The sequence below is a fragment of the Mustela putorius genome, unplaced genomic scaffold (assembly GCF_011764305.1).
Source record: "Mustela putorius furo isolate JIRA1106 unplaced genomic scaffold, ASM1176430v1.1 tig00001075_pilon_pilon_pilon, whole genome shotgun sequence".
NCBI lineage: Eukaryota > Metazoa > Chordata > Mammalia > Carnivora > Mustelidae > Mustela > Mustela putorius.
This window is the reverse complement of record NW_025421560.1, coordinates 1,822,716-1,842,628: the sequence shown is the minus strand read 5'-3', so window position 1 is coordinate 1,842,628 and position 19,913 is coordinate 1,822,716. Positions and strand designations below refer to the sequence as shown.

Below are 19,913 nucleotides of genomic sequence, written 5' to 3'. Positions count from 1 at the left end.
AGGCCCTTCCAGAATAGTGGGAAAGACAGTGAAACAAGCAACGATGTGAAACCTGAGAAGTACTGTGATAATGTGTTATGAAGGGAAATATGTCCTTCCTAGGCTCCCATAGGAAATGTCTGTCTGCCCATGCCTGCTCCTGTGGGATTTTGTTCATACCTCTAGTAGAGCATCTGTGGTGCTCAAGGATCGCCGCCTGTGAGATGGTGAGCTCCTAAGAGCAGGGCCCATGTCCTCTGTGTTCTTAGATGCCCCGTTCTTAGCATCTTCTGGAACATCACAGTGGCTCCATATAGTGTTTGTTAAATGAATAAATGACAGTCTTGTAAGTGCTGATAATGCAATGACAGTTGGGAAGCCAAGCAAACCTGGAGAGCTCAGAAGTTTTGTCGAGTCATCATAACACTCCCTGACCTGTTTTATTACACCCACTGCTATATATTATACCCCTATTTTACAAAGGGATGTAAAAGATTGTACGAGGTGTACACACTGTAGATAACAGAGAAATACAGCATGGGAGGAAGGGCCTCTAATTTTTCTCAGGGTTATATTCTAGGGAGTGTTTGTGATGGGGAAGTACAGACAGCTTTATCTCTCCAGGAAGAATTCTGCTTCTAGAAGGAGGAACTGAAAGCCTTGAATCCAGTCTCAGGAAACCGCGGGGCCAGCTCTAAGGCCACCAAAAAGCCAGCTCAGGAAATGCTACTGTGGCGCTGAGAGGTAAGTTAGAGATGACCTAAACCTGTCTCCCCCTACTTACACGTTGTGACTCCCACTGTCCTGGTTAGGCAGAGACAATTCTACCGAAGCTTAAAGAAAGCCTTCTCTTAAAAGACTTCCTTGAATTTTTCAGCAACCAATTCAAGCGTTGAACAATTTACATCAGTAGTTTCAGGTAATGCTCCCCCCTGGGTGATCAACGTTACCTAGGAGAGTAGAAAAAAATTGGGTGTAGAAAGTTCATTTCCTCCTCCTCCAGATAAAGATCCAAAAGCATTCCTGCTCTGGGCTGAGGATTGCCTGGGGGCAGGGTCGGGGGTCGGGGCTCCCGGCTGGGCCTAGGGAACCTGGACTTCTTGCCTCTCCCAGCAACCCCACCGCCGCCCCCTCCCCACCCTCCCCCGCCACCTGCCGCGAAGCTCCCAAGTTTTCATCCCCGCTGCGTTCCTGCGCGGGCACCCACTTGACCTCATCTTAACGTTCTATTTATTTACATGTTTCTCCGTGCCACCTCCTACCCCATTCCCGGGGGCAGGGACTCTCTGCCAGGGTCGTCCCGAGGCGCCCTCCCGGGGCCGAACACAGTAGGGGCACCGTCTGGGCGGTCCTGGGACGCCCCCATCCCAGGCCGGCACACAGTGGGGCACCGCCTGGGTGGACCCGGGCGACCTCCGGGGTCCGCACGCAGCTGGGGAGCGGCCTGGGCGGTCCGGGAGCGCCCTCCCAGGCCGCACGCAGCCGGATCTCGCCCCTCCCGCCGTCCCCTTCTGGACACGGCAAGGCGGCCGCTTGGGCTGACGCCGGCCTCGGCGGCGATTCTGCCGCGTCTTGGGGCAGGTGCCCGCGCAGCGCCCGCGGCTGGCTGTGTCCTCTCGGCTGGCGACACTCGGGCTCCGGCGGCGCGGGGACCCGTGCGCCAAGCGGCGCGTCTCTCTCTGCTCCGGAGGCTGGAGGGCCGGGCAGGGTCGCGACGGCGCGAGGGGGCGGCTCGGAGCCGGACTCCGGGTTTTAACTTGTCGCAGCCGGAGGGGACACGAGTCCGCGGAGGGTGGCGCCGGCCCTCCCGGGGCGCGGGACCAGGTAGGCGGCACCTCCGTCGAGGTCGCCGGGCCGCTGCCCCGCGCTCCGCAGCCCGGGCAAAGGCGCCCGAAGCCCTCCGGGACGCGACACTCTCGCGCGCCGCGGGGCCTGGGAACCGCGCACCGGCTGAGCCGGAGCCCCGCGGGGCGGCGGGACGGACGGCGCCCGCGCCCAATGGCGGGGCGGGGCTGAGGGGGCCTGCAGGCGGCGGCCAATGGGAGGCCGCGGAGCGGGCGGGGGGCGGTGCCGCCGGGCGGGCGGGCGGCGGCGTCGGGAGCCGGCGCGGCAGACCGGGAGCCCGGGAGGAGCCGGCGGAGCGGGAGGAGGACGACGGAGGAGGAGGAGCGGCGCCGCGCCCCCGCCCGCCCGCCCGAGCACAGGCCGACCGCTCTAGCCGCAGCCGGCGGGTGCGGGCCGCCTCCCGCCGGAGCCCGGCGCCGGCACAGTCCGGGCCGATGGGCAGCCCCGGGCAGCGGCGGGCGGCGAGGCGGCGGCCCCGGTAAGCGCCGCGGCGCGCTCGCGGGCTTAGCAGGTCCCGGCGGACTGCGTCTCCGAGGTGCGTGGCGGGCGGGCGGCCGGGGAGCCTGGGGGTCCGCTCGGGAGCCTGCGGGTGGTGTCCGGGCACGGCCTGCGCGAGGACGGTCCCGGGGTGAAGGGGCTGCCCCGGGGGACGCCTCGGGAGCTGACGGCCGGGCCGGGGGCAGCGCCGGCGCGCGGGGCGGGGGTCCGGCGGGCAGAGGCGCCCGCGCTCCGGGGCCCGGGGTGGGAGAGGAGCCGTCGCCGCTCTTCCCTCAAAGTTATCGATCCGCGGAAAGGTTATTGCCGTCTTGGTGACACGAGCACCCCGAGGACCTCCTCTGGGTGCGCAGCAACTGCTCCGTGACTAACCGAAGAGCGAGAGAAAGGCTGCCGGACGCGGCGCAGCGGCGCGCCGGGCGGGGCGACTTGCTGAACTTGCGGCGGGGTGCCGGGGACCCCCGGGAAGGCGTGCGCCCCCAGCGCGCGCCCTCGCCGGCGTCCCTCTTTGTAAGACCCCGAGCCCGGGCGAGCGCCCTTCCAACTCGGCGCGACCTCCCTTCGGGGTCCCGAGGGCTCCGCCGTCTCCCCGGGTTTCGTGCCGCTCTCCATCCTCCGGGCCGGGCCTTGCCGGGTCCCCCTGTGTTACTGAAGGTAGTTTGACCGCGTCCTGGGAGTATCCCCACGAGCACCTACAGATTAATTTTCAACCGTGCCGCAAACCCAGAGAATCAATTTCGGTTCATCATCTACAAGCGAGGAGCCGATGCTTCTGGGGAAGAGAAAACAACTTGGCATTACCCCTCTGGGACATATTTGTCATCATTAACCTGCTTCAGTTAAATTAATTCAGCCCAAGATGACTCCAGTGTGAGTATTGGAAAAATCAAGTGCATTGGTCACGGAAGTGCGGTCACCAAAACATGATTTTGTGTCAAAATAAAATTCTGTATGTTTTGGATTTTTGTCGGTTAGAGTTGGTTGTCATAAGGATGGCCTTTTTTTTTTTTTTTTTTTAAACAAAGAATCTTGACGATTCTCATACGTTTCTCTTAGTAAGTTCAAAATAGTCACTAAGATTTTTCTTTTCTTTGCCTCTTTTGTCTGCAGTTTTCATTTCTAAATGTTAACACTAGATGGCTTTCTTATGACAGGCATTTAGGAAACTAGGCTTTTTGAGTTGCCTGTCTGCAATCCGGGCCACAATTTTTCCAGTTTTGCAATTAGTAATGGGAGAAAAAAATCTCCAGAACTGTTGCTTTCTTTGAAATATAGGATTTCCACATAAAACAAACGTCTAGATTTCAAAGGTGCTAAATATTTTTTCTGGCATTCCTAGAGATGAATTTCAAGAGACAACTTGGTCACCACTATTGTCACAAATTTAAGGATGTCTGTTTAATGTTTTGATTTATTTGAGGAATACATTTGGGGAATGTATTTAGACAGCATTTTCACTTCCTATGTTTACTGCTTAATTTAGTAGTTCACTGCTTGATTCAGAGGTGGATAAAACAATATTACACACGGGAAAGTGCGGTCTTTCTGGAGTTTTGGGTGCAGAGACAGCATGGATCCTTCCTAAGATTCCGGTGATGGAGGTAGTTGGAATCCGTATGCACGATTCATCCCAAGGATTGTGTTAAGGCATATTTCTTTCTTTCTCTCTAGTTGGTACTTGGTTTTTCACTTCTAAGCACAACCCCTTATATGAGAAACACAGTAGCCTGTAGTTGGTCTTTGTAGCAGAAGCAGGTTCTCAGGTATACGTTTTTAGCCTTTTCTTTCTAAAGCAAGACCATGCCAGCCTGTCCAAATCTTGCCTAGGTAGGCAAACTTGTTCATGAGCTGGAGAGATATCTGGACTTATTTTCTGGCTGTCCTTTATTGTGTGTCTTGCCCAGCTTAAAATATGACATGTTAAATTTGTTTGTTCTAAATTAGAGAGTATTCATAAATAGCTGAAAGGGGGAAAAAAAAACCTCTAGCAAACATCTGGGAAGTAGGAAATGAAATCAGAAGCAGCTTTTATCAGTACCCACATGCTACCTATAGATGGGGTGAAATGAACTTGGGTGAGAAGCAGTGTAAGCATTTGGTCTGGAAAATAAGAGCTAAATTGCAGGTATGTAAGTACATTGGGGTACAGGCTGCAGATTTTCCCCAGCTGATTTAAGTGTATATTTTTCATCAGATGCTTATGTTTTTAAGTCTCAACCTTTCTTAAACAGCTTTAATTATGGAATGTGATAGGGGAATTATCAGAGGACCACGATTTGGCTTTTATGATTTTTACTGTAGTTAAAGCTGTGTACTGGGGGTTTATAAATTGTTTCCCCTCACCCCCTTGGGAGTGGAATGGTATTTTAAGGGCTTTCTTGATACCTGAGCTCAGTAAACACCTGTCTGCCTGGGGATCTTTTCACCTGAGGCAGAAGAAGTAATGGGTTATTCATTTTGATAATCTATCTATTGAAAGGGAGGAAATATTAGTGAGCTCCTTGAAAGGAGGAAAGCTCCTTGTCAGGTAATTGGAACTGGTCTGAAAGTGTTTGGTCCTCAAAGCTAATTTAAAAGAGGTTGTGTTCACTGCATACTTTGCAAAGAACTATGTGTTTAAATGAATACTGCCCCTCTCCAAATCCCAGCCATTATTGGTAAATTCAGGGTGTTTTGGTGGTTGGTTTTTTTTGTTTGTTTGTTTGTTTGTTTTTAGATCGAGGAATGCATGGAGTCTTTGCATTTATGATCTCCTTGTCCTAGCAGTTTAGGGTTACAGATCCTTTCAGAGACATGCTGAGTTTGAAGAAAATTTAGATTGCTGTTGTTACTGAAAAGCAGAGCAGTTTTTGCTCTGTTTTGAACTTGAATGAAATACGACGTACAGTTCTAAAGAATACAAGGAACTGTGTTCCAGATTTTTCTAGCCCTATGAATGTGCCTCATTCCCTTGCAGAGTGATAGGATGGGGAGAGTGTTAGGCGGGAGGGACAGGAACAGCTAGTTTCCTGCCTCTACGGCCTGGCACAGGAGAGTCTGGATGAAGAATTTCCACGATCCCTTTTAGCACCAACACTTTAGATTTCTTTCACATTTGAAATAAAGGTATTGGAGTGATGCACATGACTGATGGTGATAGTTGACATTTTTAATGATTTTGTCTTTTCTTTCATTGCCTTCTCGTGTGTTTACATATGAGCATTGGTTTGATGAACTTGGTTTACCTCAGCATCAGTGATTCAGAAATCGCTTTTCTGTTCCAGTCGCGTTTAGCTGTGACCCCTTCAAAGGAGAGAGAACAATACAACGGGACTTTCAATGGTTCATAACTTCGGAGCTAAATTATTTTGGTCCTTCCTGGACTTGATTCATAAACTTTGGTTCCCAGGAGTGGGAACTTAAGTGAGCCAGAGCTGACCCACGGTAGAGGTTCTCTGTCTTGAGAAATTTCATATGTAGTGTAACCCGATGCCGTGATGCTTTCTCTCCCCCTCGTATTGGCCAGTTGGGTGAAAGAAGGAAAGAGGCAATAAGTTGAGTCTAGTTGTTGTAGCATCTCTGTACTACAAAGGTCCTTAAGGCTACCCCTTCCTTGCTGTGTGGTTGCTGTATTTTTTTGTTTTCATCCATTTGCAAAATGAAAGAAACAGAAACAGAAGCAGATCCTAGGGATCGTCACATTTGTCAGTAGGTGATGCTGCCACACAGACGTTGAGAATGAAGGACAACAGTTACTCTCTGTGTTCAGTGCGTTTCATCAAGATGCACTGAAACATGTAGACCACCGGAAGCTGTTTGTTACCTGTAGCACTGAAATCTCTTTCTATCTGTTGATTTGCTTTCTAACCCCCTTGGTGGCCTGTAAAACAGATCTTTCTAGAGATGCACTGCAGTGACTCACGGAGCAACACCTGTCGCAGCTGGACCCAGAACTGAAGTCTTCCCGCTCCGCTTGACCTGCGTAGAGTAGGAATGCCCTTCCTTCCGCTTTGCATGTCCTGTCTGCAGTGATGGAGTCCAAGTGCGCATTCACTTTTTTGGTGGCCACGCCCCTCAGACTCTGTGAGTTTCCTGTTCGCTAAAACTCCTGAGTCCTTAATCACACGCTGCCATTAGCCACATCTTGCTTTCCTGGACAAGTGTCATTGCAAGACCTAACATGCATTGTGTTTTGTTTTGCTTTGTTTTAGCTGGTTCTACCCCTGGGGCTTCTTGGAATTTGACTCTGTTATTTAGCATCTTTGTCTGCTCTCTGAAAGAAAGGTCGTCTGCAGTGTCTCTGGAAGCTTCCAGGTTTACTGGAGTCACTCTTGGTTCTAGTTAGGTTACTCATGCACCTAATTTCTTACTAACGGGCCAGTGTCTCTGCCTTTTCCACACAGGTGGCCTGGGAGAGCATGTCAAACTTCCTTTGCTGCTTCTACAACCCAAGTTACCCTAAGACAGAAATGAGTTCCACTTTAGTGTGTCCCTAGTAATTGGAACCTCCTTTGCATGGTTGGTGATTACGAAATATTCATTTAATGAGTGACTGACTGAATGACTTAGAAAATAGGGCCCCATGTGACCTCTGACCCCTGGACGTCTTAAGCACTAAAAAGACTGTGGGAAAGAGCAGAATGTGTTGGGCTCTCTGCACTTATTTTGTTGCTGCGTGTTATTTTATTTTGCACAGCTTTCAGGTAGCAGAGAAGAGAACCATGATCTTTTCCCATTTTCCCTGTGTTTTGATTATCAATTAGTAGATACTCTTCCCTTCCAACTTCCCAAATATATTTAGTCCTGAGGGGCTTTTTGAGCTCTGCCCATTGGATTACTCCATATTTTTCACTTTTGCGTATTTGCTAAATCTGGAAGATGCTCCCGGTTAGTGGAGCTGTTGAGGCAATCAGAGTCGTCCAAAGTAGGCAGTTTAGTTGTGCGTTCAGTTACTCAGAAGTAAAAAAAAAATCTAGGTAGCGAGCCAATGTTAAAAATTGTTACTGTGGAAAGTCAGAACTCTTGGATAAATTAAAAAAAAAAAAATTATGTCTGCTGAGATGAACTATTTGTGTCGACTTAAAAAAGCATTTCTGATGGCAGAGCTTAGGGCGTAGGAGCCTGGGTAGTGAGCCTGGTGACTGCTGTCCCTGTCTTCTCTGGCGTTTGGTGGCACATTTGGCTCCTGGTTCAACAGTGCGTATTTGCACGGCTCAGGGATCACTCGGGGATATAGTCTCCTTTGTACTGAAGTTTCTAATAAGTAAATTTTTAGGAATTACAGTTTTCATTTTTCATAAAGGACAAAAGCTGTTGTTGAGTGTTGAATACCTCATTCCAGAGCAGCGATTTCTTTGTAGTAGTTTTTCTACATTTTTTTTCAACATGCATGCCCCTTCTGTACAAAATCACTTTTTTAAAAAAAGATTTTATTTATATATTTGACAGACAGAGATCACGAGTAGGCAGAGAGGCAGGCAGAGAGAGAGGGAGAAGCAGGCTCCCCGCCGAGCAGAGAGCCTGATGCGGGGCTCGATCCCAAGACCCTGAGATCAAGACCTGAGCTGAAGGCAGAGGCTTAACCCACTGAGCTACCCGGGTGCCCCCCAAATCACTTTTCTAAGTAGATGTCTGAATGTGTGTGCATCTGCATATATACAGGTTTGTGTATGTGTGTTTATGTGTACGTATGTGTACACATGTACGTGTGTAAGTGGACCATACTAAGATACAGAAGTTAAAAGACATAAAAATAGACATTTTAAGAAGGGTGGTATTAAAAATAAATAGAAGTGGAGTATTTCCTTTTGCATTTAAAGGGCTCTTCTGTTGCCCTTTGAAATGTGGGGCCCCAGTCTGGAGACCCTTACTCTCTGCCCTTGTGGATTAGAGTTTATAACCCTTTGGAAGCAGTTTCTGTGGGGCTTGTCAGCATCTAACGAGGGAAGTTTAAGACAGACCCTACCCTGGGCACCTGCGTGGCTCAGTCAGTTGAGTGTCTGCCTTCGGCTCAGGTCGTGATCCCAGGGTCCTGCTATCCAGTCCCACATTGGGCTCCTTGCTCAGCGGGGAGCCTGCTTCTCCCTCTGCCTCTGCTGCTTCCCCTGCTTGTGCTCTCTCTCTCACAAATAAATAAGTAAAAATCTTAAAAAATATATTGTTTAAAAGACAGACCTGATCCTTATGGGGCCCTCTGTTTACTATATTTCTATATTTGTTCTTTTTCAGAAGACTTTTTTTTCTTTTTTTAAACTTGGGGCTGTTCTCTTCTAGAATTGCTTATGGTTTACTTAGAAGTTTCATTGTGGGGGAGGGGGTGGGAGAATGTATTGGGGGATACCGTTCTCCTTGGACCCTTTCTGACTGAACTCAGCTGTTGAAGAAGCATCCTACTATGGCACAAAGCCCACACCAGCCCCCCGCTCAGGGGAGAGGGATGTAACTAGTCATTTGCTCATCTGGAAACTTCTGAAGAGTAAGAACAGTTTTTTTAAAGTGGTCTCCACACCCAGCATGGAGCCCTACACAGGTCTTGAACTCACGCCCCTGAGATCAAGACCTGAGCTGAGATCAAGAGTCGGTTGCTTAACCAACTGAGCCACCCAGGCACCCCTGCAGAGTAAGAACGTAATTAGAAGTACAGATTAACAGTACAGTCCTGCCTCTGTGTGTCATTGGCTAGAACTGTGGCACACACCAGCCCCTCCTGCAGGAGAGTTAGGGAGCCTAGCCCCCCAGCCTCTCTAGAGCCCCTGGCTGCCCTCTGAACTAGCACCTCCCACCTCACCCTCCCTGCTTTGTACTTTCTGCTCCCTTGTACTCTGCTTGACTTTAATCTGTAGCACTTAGGATTGCCTGACATTTAATTGCGTGTGTGTGTGTGTGTGTGTGTGTGTGTGTGTGTGTGTGTGTGTCAGTTAGGCTCCACACCCAATGTGGGGCTTGAACCCACGACCCTGAAATCAAGAGTCACATGTCCTACCGATTTTCATTGTTCTATGATTATCTTCTGTTTCACCTCAATAGGACATAGGAGCCACACGGGAGGGCCATTTCTGTTTCACTCCTGTCTTGCCTGTACTTCCAGGGATTTTGCCACATAATATGCTCCTAGCAAACAAATATTTGTTAAAGGAATGATGGAGAGCCATGGCTTTTAACATGAACCAAGTGTCTGTCTTGGCTTTTGTTGAGCTAAGTAGTGTTGCCACAAACATTCTGTTTATTTCTTCTATAAATGGCCTAACAACCTTTTATATTTCATTTTAAATCTTTTTTAAGGCATTTGAGATGACCTGTGATTGGACTTTGATACCAAACTAGTGAAAGTGGAGAAGTATTTCTTTTTTTTTTTTTTTTTTTAGATTTTATTAATTTATTCAACAGAGAGAGAGAGATCACAAGTAGGCAGTGAGGCAGGCAGAGAGAGAGGGAGAAGCAGGCTCCCTGCTGAGCAGAGAGCCTGGTGCAGGACTTGATCCCAGGACCCTAGGATCATGACCTGAGCCAAAGGCAGAGGCTTAAACCACTGAGCCACCCAGGTGCCCCAAAAAGTAGTTCTTGAAGGGAGTGATAGTGGAGATCCGTCTCTTCCTTGAGGACCTTGGTTATCCTGCTCAGAGGGCATGCTCCGGGATCTGGGGCACCCTAGGGATGGCCTTCTTTTCATGAGAGAGTGGTCTGCACCTTTCCCAGGTTTCAGAGTCTCAAGTGCACAGTCCTGTTCAAATCCAATGAGGCCGCAGTTCACTTAACCCTGGTTTGGGCGCATTAAGAAAGATGACTGGGAAGACATGATTTCCGAATTGCATGTGGTCACCTGTGGTCTTTCACCTGTCAGTCCGTTAGCCACGATCATCTCTAGAGAAGACAGTGATTCTGGAACCTTATCAGCAGGTTACTGTGTACCTCATGTTGACTTAGCACTTCTGAGGATTTCAAGTACATGAGAGTTACTTAGGCCTTAGATTAGTAGGTGTTCAGGAAGCATGAAAGTCTCTTATCTTGAGTATTCTGAAACGGTATTAATTCCGGCATTCGGGGGTTCAGGGCGCTGTCATTCTAGCTCCTGTTTGTGTCAATCTGTGTTACGATGTGCCATGAGGAAATTGGAGGCATGATTGAGCAGCTCAGCTGAGTAATAGTAAAACCACCACATTGACCAATCGGTTTTGCTTACTTCAGAGCTGTTGGAAGTCCTTTGTTGGAAACGATGCATCTATTTTCATGTGATCGTAAGAGTGAGTGATGGAGACCAGCGTTTTTGACTTAGGAATGGAATAAAGAACTGGGGAGGGGTATTCTTCAAAAGAAATGCAAAAACCATTGTTCTAGAACTTTCATTGGTGTTCTCTCACATACTTAAACCAAGAACCTTGTAAATCGATGGGATGACCCCCTTTCATGGACACAAAAATGAAGGCTTAAGGAGAGAACACGTGCTTTTCTTAGTCTTCGACTTTAAACCCTGTCTCTTTGCTCCAAGGACAGGTCCCTTTCCTCTCTTCCCAGCTGCCCGATAAGGTGTGGTTGGTTCCCACAGATCTCGGAAGGTGCGAACGCAGGGAGGGAGGAAGTAAGGAAGCTGTGTGTGCTCAGGAGAATGGCGGGATCCAACCGGCTGCCCCTGAAAAGGGGCGAAGGGGTTGCCCAGGGTTGGGCTGAGTAGTCTGACCTGTTCCTTCAGCCAGAGGATCATCTGTTATTAATTAGAAATGTTGTAATTTGTGGTGGGGTAGCCCATTGAGTGTGGTTATCTGTCCTTTGTTGGACAGCAAGTGGAACATTTCTTGAACTCCTGCGTCTTTGCCAAGATTAAAAGAAGTATAAGAGGAAAACAGTTTTTGTTTTGCATTTATACTTTGGCAGATTTGCATAATCTCTGTTTGAGTCAGTTGAATGTGAAGCCCTAAATAAATTTCAGGCATTTAAATATTTAAAAGGATTCATCCACAGCCCTTTACTCACCCAAAGAATGAGAGCTTTGCAACAAAGAGCAGAACCCCCTTGCAGATGTAGCCCATACAGACTTTGTTCACCTTGTCGTTGAATTATGAAACATTAATAGCAAAGCTAGAATTGGAACATCCGCTGAAATGCTCGGCTGGCTCTCTTCCAAAATATTGTTTCCCTGGTAGAGAAAGCAGGACGGTCTGTTGAAAGCTGGCAGTTAGCCAGGCCGAGGGGCTCTGACGCAATCACCGCAGTCCCTACTTTGCTAATTTTAGGGCAGTTAAATCTGGGTGATGTCTGATGACTGCTGTCGCCGCGCGTCTGGTGGCGTGGAGCTTTCCAAACCCATCCTCCGAGCCTGGCATCACCGTCCGCGCTCGGCTCCCTCCGAAGTGAGCCGAGGAGCAGGGGCGATGTTGGGCTGGCACAGGAGATGGAGTGCTGGGGAGCCGGGCCCTCACGAGGCTGCAGGAGACACCGCCTCAGATCTCACTATTTGCTTTGTCACCCCGTCAACAAATCCCTCTCTGAGTACACTTGGCCGTGGGAGGTGTCGGGGATGGAGGCAAGTGTAAATAGAGGCTCCCGGCTTCCCGCCTTCCCAGGGCAGCCCGAGGACAACATTCTCGTGTTTTTCTTGCTCTGCCTGCAAGCGCTGGCTGGTTTCACGCCGGGCTGCTGCTTCCTGCCTTCTCCTTTTTGGGAAAAGGGAAAACGGAGCAGGAAGATGGTAATTTTTGGAAAGCCATTCAGAGCCCTGTATGGAGGGTCCCCCGGGTAGAATTTTCTGGCTCTTGCAGGAGAAGGAGGTGGAGGCGAGGAGGGCTTTCTTGGCTGTGTCCACCCCACTGAGCTCCCTGGACGGTGAGTGGAATCCCGTCAGAAAATAAGGACGTGAGCCACACAACCTCCAGGTCTGATTAAACGCTGGCCTCCTGTGGCTTCCCAGTGGGGTGTGAGACCTGCAAGGCCAGGGGCCTGTGACTTCATCCCTCCCCCCCTTACATGCACCCCAGATGAGCAGCCGGCACAGCTAGCACAGTCACTGACTCACTGCCTTTCTGGCCTCAGAGGGGCCCTTGCACTTGTCCTCAAATCAGACTTCTTCCTGTGACTGATTCAGACACTGAAGAGACTGCTTGAACAGCAAGGCCCCATGTGCAAGGCCGCGGGCCACCTTGTAGGGCGGTAAGCTGCTCACCCCTTCCCCTGTCCGCGTTCTGGCCACGTGTCAGGAGGTGAGGATCGTGTCCGCGGAAGACACCCTGGGATGGATGGACAGACGCTGTAGCTTCTTTCAGCCCAAGGCTCCCCGGGCTGCGGAGAGTGTGGGGGGTTTTGCTTAGTCAGGAGAATGCTCGAGAAGACAGGACCCGAGCTACACTTTGGAACACGGATAGGATTTGAATTTTCCATGAGGGGCCCTTGTGTGCAGTGACACTCGAGGCTCTGCAGGGACGAGCAAATGCAAATAAAACCAACACTTAGTCGTTCATGGGACCCTGGTGTTGTCCACAACCCACTCTGCCTGAGATGAAACCCACCTCCTTGCCTGGTTTAGGTTTTGCAACTCCCAAAGTGGGTTTTTATCATGAAAGCAACATCACGGAGAAGTGACGGATGGTATTCTTGACGTGGTAGTTGACTTGTCTGTCGTGGAGATAGTCAGTCTGATGTCCCCCCATGGGAATTTGTTAAAGGCTCTGGAGTGTGTCATAAACCTGAAGGAAAAATATAGAAAGTAAATGATAAGCTTTTTAAAAAAAATATTGACATAATAGATAACATTGTATTAGTTTCAGGTATACATAAAAACTGACATTTCTGTGCATGGTAAAATGATCACCACAATAAGTCTAGTTACAAAATTGTTTTTTTTGGTGATGAGAACTTTGAAGATCTACTGTCTTTGCAACTTCAAACATACTATACAGTGTTATTTACCGTAACACAGTACATTACATCCCCAGGACTTACTTAGTTTTTAACTGGAAGTCTGTGCCATTTTGACCATGGTGTTTTGGTATAAAATTACTGACTCTGTTTCAATTGTTTGTCCAGAAAATATACACACAGTATTACAGTTGCAATTCAAGGTCACATGTTTTAAGACTTTAGGAATTTATAACTTTTGGTAATTGATTTACCAAAGTGATTTATTTGAAAATTATTCTGAGTAATCAAAATATTCAACCAAGACAGCAGGCTTGGGAAGCATGGCTGTGGACAGTGAGCCCTTACCCTGGGGAGCACTCATCCCCCACTGGGGTCTCTCCGGAATGTGTGTTAAGTTTCTCTCCAGGCTCTGTTGCGTGAGCTCACCTTCCCTTTTAAGTGCCAGGAAGATGTAGTAAGTGCTGGGTAAGATGTGCATTCTTCCTTAAACTCTAGAACAAGAGAGCTCAATGTAATCACTGGGTACTTGCTCTCAGGTTGTTATCATACAGATTTGCAAACATGCAGATAAGTTGTAAGGATTATGTAGTACACCGGACATCATATACCCACCTCCTAGGTTGTAGAAAGTGTTAACATTTTTCTCTATTTGCTGTATGCATATCTATCCATCATTCCACTTTTGGGGTGTGTATTTTAAAATAAGTGGCATACATCAGTGTACTTCTGCTAAACACATCAGTGTATGTATCATAAATAGTTTAAAACTTGATTTCTTTTTTGAGTTAAAATTTATAAAATGAAATGCGTACATTTTAAGTGTATCGCTATGAGTGTGGTATAAATGCATCCACCCCTTTAACTAATGCCTCTATTAGGATCTACCTACCACCCCAGATTTTTTTCCTGCCCCTTCCCCATCAGCTTATCTCCGCCTCCCTGCCAACCCCCATCCCGTTGTATTTTTTTCTTTGCCATAGATAAGTTTTGCCTGTGTTCAAACATCCCATAAATGGAATCGCGCAGTATATACTCTTTTGTGTAAAACTTCTTTCTCTCAGCATATTGTTTCCCTACTTTGTCGTATGCTTTTAAATATATTACAGTGGTCGGCTGGCCTTAGCTTCGCCTCGGTCACGGGTCCTTTTGAAAGGTCATATTGTCAAGTGATTTTAGGAGAAATTTCTTTAGGGCATTTCTATATTTTTCTTAAGTCCCATCCTCCCCATTGTGAACAAGGGTGTGTTTTACACTTAATTTGGCCATTTTCTACCTGGGTCTCTTCTTGCATACCACCTGTATGTTCGGGAAATCAGTCCGCAGACACTTGCCGCAGGGTGGGCTCAGGCTGGCGGGAAGCTTTCAGCGGAGCCCTCTTGCTTCTGAAGAGTGGATCGACGCATGGACCATTTACTTGTGTGTGCTACTTGGAAGATTTTAGGTAAAAGAAAATCCATATATTTATTCTTGCAAAGTCTGCTCTCTTACCTTTGTGATTAACTTCTAAGAGAGGTTTGACATAAACTAGATTTTGTAAGGCATCTCCGAGGGATAATTTCTAGTTCAAATGCAATAAATTATTAAAGCTAAAATTTCCCGAGTTCAGATTTATGCACTATATGGGGGAGACTGACCAATGAATCCTAGAAAAATTAGGAGATTTTTAAATTACCTATGGTGAGGAGGTACTCGGTAGTGAAATAAAATACTAGCTGACTTAGGAAAGTACACGCTAGATCTAACTGACCCTGCCCTTGGCTTTGCCCACTGTTACTGAAGCTCTGAGTTGCTGAACCTCTAGCTAGAAACAGACTATAAGTTTTCATCAATAGTACTCGCTTATTGCTTTTTTGTTTTTGTTTTTGTTTTGTTGTTTTGTTGGTATTTTTAAAAGTATGGGCTGTCTGGGTTAGGAGGTAGTATCTGCTATAGAAGAGACTCCATAACGTGGGTCTAGACAAGAGATAAACTGGCTTCTTTCCACCACCTGTGTAGATGGGCTGCACAACTCCACCTGACATGCATGGGCCCAGGTTCTTTCCATCTTGTTTCTCCACCTCAGGGCCTTGGCTGCATGGTGGGTGGGGGGTGGGGTGGGGTGTGTCTGTACTCAGCCTTGCCGAAAAGGGACGGAGGACCTAGACGACTGCACCTAACTTCAGGGGGTGCGGGGGAACGAAGACGGTATTGTGACCGTGCTCCCACTTCTGTTCCAGGTCCATGGCATTGGCCCTGCCCGTAGTGCTGAGGGGGCTCAGACATCTTGCTTCATTTGTCCCATACTTACACGTGTTCTTTTGTGCTGTTCTAGGGAGGGACTCGGGTTACAGCGGTGAGTAGGCAGACACGGGGGTTGCTCTTACAGCACTCGCATTCTGGAAATATAGTAGATCTTCTAATAATACTCCTCTTAGCAGATTTTTTTCCCCCTAATGGGAGGCAGTACTGCCTTAAAGTGCAGTTGAGTTCTGGGTGGAGGGAGGGAGGGTGAAATATCCTAATAATGGGATTGCAGCAGATTCTGCGACTCTGAAAGAAATGTTTCTGGGGACATGGATTAGGGGATGTAATAAAGGACCTCGTCCCCTGTTTAAAATGCAGACTCATAATAGAGGGTTTAAGAGACACTTGATGAATGGAATAATGGAGATCATTTATTCTGGAGCCAGGGGGTTCCTTGGGAGCAGAAACCTTTTGAATGACTGTAGGGTGCTTTGGGCTGCCTGCCATTCAGGAAGAAGTTCCACTGGCATCCAAGAAGGCCAAGGGCCATCTCCCACTTGGAGAGGCACTGTGATGGGGTCACGGAGCAATTTGTCAGGAAACGGTTGTGCATGTGATTTCCTCTCCTACCTGGTGAGCTCGTGTTATTATACTGCTTTGGCCCCCAAAGAACCTGGAACAGGCTATCTGCCAGCACCTTGAAAGGCTCTTGATGTGACAGCTGATGGGTCCAAGTGGCTGATTCAGAGACCATGTGGAGCAGATCGTGAGTCTGTCTGGGCTCGGGGGGCCAAGGTCATGGGTGCCGAGCATGCGGAGCTGGAGAGTGGTCGCCGCATCTGGGCTCTCTAGAATTATCTGGCAAGCTCCCAAGCCTGGGTAGACTAATTCTGGGGTTACCAAACAAAGTAAGTTCCTTCCAGAGGGCTGCCTCAGGACACCCAGAGTGTTCTCTGAGCATGAGTCTGTTTCCCTCACAATGTTGGACAGAAAAGATTTCTTTCCACTGCCCACTTTCTCCCTGTTGAGGGGACCACATCCAGCTTGGGATCCGAGCTTTTTCCCTGGAGGCCAGGAGTGCTCATGGTCTCGAGTGAAGGTCTGCAAAAGAGCGGAGATGTTGTGAGTCCCTTGGCATTTGTCATTTTTGCGCTAACAGATTAAAGGGGGGAGGTGGGAATCTCTCGGTTGGCATAAATGACACGTAACATTTTTTTAAGGATGGGAAGGCTGAATGGTTTTTCTTTTTCATAGGAGCATCCTGGCATTTTGGATAATTCATTTCCTCCCAATGGCTCTCTGCTCAGGATATGTTACAGATGGGTTATGCTGATTTTGCTAATTTTTGCCAATAACTTAAGCACGGAAGGAGTCGGGGAACCTCCCGAGCGATAAGAACACAGCTGCTAAGGATAACTTTGAGGGAAGAGGAGCATTTCTTGAGCCTTTCAGATGATTTGGGGGCAGGAGCCACGCTAAGCTGCTGCAGATGGTGTGTTTTCAACTTACACTGGCAGTTTGGAAGGTTTCTTTTCTTTTTTCTTTTTTTGTTCCTAGTGAACAAAAGAGCAGTGTGGAGCTTGATCAGCTGGATCAAGTGTGTATAAATTCTAAGGACGATGTCTCTATCTTAGCTGAAATATTAATCGTACATGGAAGGGAGGGAAACGGGGCCCGGTGATGTATTGGCATCTGATTAAACCCCGTATCCAGCAGCCTCTAGAATGTGTGTGCTTTGACTTTCCCTCAGTGGATAAACATTTACATTGGCCTTTGCCCTTATAAATTCACTGTTCCATCCACCAACCCAAACCAGAAGAACACTTCTGCTCTCGCTGTCCGGTGAAGTATTCCGCAGCCCACATAGGGAGCATGGGCCTGCCTTTCACGCGTGAAGTTCGTTTTTTAGTTGGAAGGAAAAAGGGAACTTTCCAAAGGAGGTTTCTCAGGGCTCATGCCTTCATGGGGACAGGGGAGGAGACACCAAAGAAATTGCAAATATTCTAATAATCCTCCTCTACGTAGTTTTCACGCAGCGCCCTCCCACTGTGCTCTGTTATCCTTGGACCCAGAGCAGAGATCTGCGGGCCCTGGCCTCTTCTCCCTCTAGGTGATTCTTAGACTGTGTGTTCCGAACTGTCTTGGCCTTCCTGTGGCTCAGATGCTGGGCGTGTTCTGGGGGTTAGAAAAAGCACGTAGCTCCTGCGAGATGGTATTCTGTGCTCCCTAAACCGAGACCAGCTAGTCTGACCTACCTCAAGACATTTTACTTTGTTTTTATTTTTTTTTGGCACTCTTATCTTTTTTGTTCTTGGATTGCAGAACTTAACTGGAGGTTGCCAGAAGTCTGAGCCTCCTGCTCTTGTCTTTAGAGTAGGGTCTCTATTGCCTCAGTTTACTGTTGTCGTTTTAGTTACTGAGGCACCAGAATGCGTTCTGGACCGTCACCAAGTGGAATCAGGGTCTTAGCGGGCCCTGAGATGCAGTTTGCTTTTGGTGTGTCCCTAATGCCTGTGGGCTCCTGCCTGGGACCCAAGGCCAGGTCCTCCTGAGAGCTCAGCCCTCCCTGTCGACAAGGGTTGAATCCTTGTTGCACTCTTCAGAACGTTTCAACTCTCAAGTAATTTGCAGCTCCTCCTTTCACACCTGGGGATACACCTCTTGACTTCATAACGAACGTGAGAGATTGCTAGAGAACATCTATAACTTTGCTTTTGACTTCTTGTCTGGGACTTCTGCAGCCTTTACCATTAGGATACCTTCTTTTTTTTTTTTTTTTTCTTTTTTTAACATAATATTAAAAGTCTTTTAGGCATAGTAACATGGTCAGTAATACCTTTGGAGTACCGGCATGGGGAAATGCACTTACAGGACGGCGTTCCTGCTTAGCAGCTCCTCTGATTAAGGAGCATAAGGTCCCAGAGCAACCATGGCCCTCTGTGTTTTGGGCCCATTGTTAGACCATATAGATTTTTAAAAAAATATTTTATTTATTTACCTGACAGAGAGAGAGATCACAAGTAGGCAGAGAGGCAGGCAGAGAGAGCGGGAAGCAGGCTTCCTGCCGAGCAGAGAGCCTGATGCAGGGCTTGATGGCAGGACTCCAGGATCATGACCTGAGCCGCAGGCAGAGGCTTTAACCCACGGGGCCACCCAGGTGCCCCTGGATTTTTTTTTTTTTTTAATTTTTTTAACTTGTAGAAATGTAGGTTAAAGTTACTGTCTGGATAGAGGGGATCCCCCCAACCCATCCACTCCTTGCCCTGTGGTATTGCCTTATTCTGTCTCACATTATGTATTCACTTAATTCTCCTTTTATCAGGCCCCTCCCCGGGCATTCTGATGAATTCAGAATGCATGAATTCAGAGATGGTTCATCCTCTCTGCCCTGAGGACTGATCTCTGAGCTAGTCCAGCGGCCTGGTGTTGGGTGTAGGTGCCAGCGTTTATGGTGACCTGTGTGGTATGTGCAGTTTCGTTCATTTGTTTCGACTTGGGGACAGGTAGCCGCGAGCTTACAAAGATTGTACTGTTTATCAAAATCTCTTAGTATAATTTCTTAAATATTTGATTAAACAAAAACTACACTAATAACCAAGGATGTGACCTCCCTGACATCTTTGATGACCCTGAGTGTACTCTCTCCCCTGACATAGGTACTACCAGAGTTAAAGATACACACAGTGGAAGAGCCTAAGCTTTTATTATGAGACTTCTCATGGAAAATTACATTCCTATACATGCGATCGCAATAAAACATAGGAAGGAAGAAAAGCATTTAAAGAATCGTGCCTTTTGCCCACTGGAATTATGACTACGGGACATGAATGAGTCACAGTTACATGCATGACTTTGTTCTATGATTGTAACTGACTAACATTTATGAGTAAAAAAGCAGTTCCTCATACTAAATGCTCATAATACATTTTGAACAAATACCATGGGTATCAGTACAGTTGACCCCTGAATAATATGGGGTTAGGGGTGCTGACCCCCTGCCCGGTTGAAAATCTGCATGTAACTTTTGACTCCCCCAAAACTGAACTGCTTATATCTCAGAAGCGTTACCGATACCAATGATCACTGACCTTGTATGTTATGTGTGTTAAATACTATATTCTTACAGTAAAGTGAGCTAGAGAAAAGAAAATGAAATCAAGAAAATCATAAGGAAGAGAAGGCACATTTACAGTACTGTACCATGTCAAGAAATAAGTGGGCCCACGCAGTTCAAACTTGTGCTGTTCAAGGGTCAACTATTTTTAGAGATTGTAATGTGATAAGTGTGCTTGCTTGCTTCTTGCTTATTAATTAATCAGGGTCAGATTAATGACATGCTATTTCCGGGGGATAATAGGTACTAAATAGTTTCTGTGTTCTGCTTTAATAATACTCATTGGAGGGAGACCCTCTGCCATGAGGCACTCGGATGGACATGGAAGAAGAGATTTTAAAGCACTTTTAGCCAGTTCAGTTTATGTAGCATTTTAAACTTTTATCTAAAAATAAACAGGTGATGTATTTCAGAATCAATCTTTGATCTG

At 47.6% G+C, this 19,913-nt stretch overlaps 1 protein-coding gene across 8 annotated transcripts in view; it reads left to right on the top strand.

Moving 5' to 3' along the window:
* Positions 1-627: 627 nt before the first annotated feature.
* Positions 628-19,913, top strand: part of SIPA1L2 (signal induced proliferation associated 1 like 2) — a 215,926-nt gene continuing 196,640 nt past the window's right edge. For 3 of the 8 annotated variants that reach the window (XM_045087253.1, XM_045087256.1, XM_045087254.1), the window contains exon 1: positions 2,118-2,359. The gene's annotated coding sequence lies outside the window, so the exon portion shown is untranslated. Of the gene's footprint in view, positions 724-1,481; positions 1,804-2,116; positions 2,360-19,913 lie in introns of those variants that run through there. The other 5 variants (XM_045087251.1, XM_045087250.1, XM_013047578.2 and 2 more) reach the window with 4 other exon arrangements.